This window comes from Rhincodon typus, chromosome 12 (genome assembly GCF_021869965.1).
Source record: "Rhincodon typus isolate 14 chromosome 12, sRhiTyp1.1, whole genome shotgun sequence".
Classification (NCBI taxonomy): domain Eukaryota; kingdom Metazoa; phylum Chordata; class Chondrichthyes; order Orectolobiformes; family Rhincodontidae; genus Rhincodon; species Rhincodon typus.
In genome coordinates this window covers 65972399-65972680 of record NC_063343.1, presented here as the reverse complement: position 1 = coordinate 65972680, position 282 = coordinate 65972399, and the positions used below count along the sequence as shown (strand labels likewise).

Below are 282 nucleotides of genomic sequence, written 5' to 3'. Positions count from 1 at the left end.
GGATGTATCTGCTCAGCGTGGGGTCACTGTGGGATGTATCTGCTCAGTGTGGGGTCACGGTGGGATGTATCTGCTCAGCATGGGGTCACTGTGGGATGTATCTGCTCAGTGTGGGTTCACTGTGGGATGTATCTGCTCAACGTGGGGTCATTGTGGGATATATCTGTTCAGCATGGGGTCACTGTGGGATGTATCTGCTCAGCGTGGGGTCACTGTTGGATGTATCTGCTCAGCATGGGGTCACTGTGGGATGTATCTGCTCAGTGTGGGGTCACTGTGGGA

General features: G+C 54.3%; 1 protein-coding gene across 1 annotated transcript in view; it reads left to right on the top strand.

Annotated features, from left to right (window-relative positions):
• The window catches only part of LOC109921393 (amyloid-beta A4 precursor protein-binding family B member 3-like), a 78071-nt gene that overhangs the window by 55471 nt on the left and 22318 nt on the right, over positions 1-282 (top strand). The window lies entirely within an intron of this gene.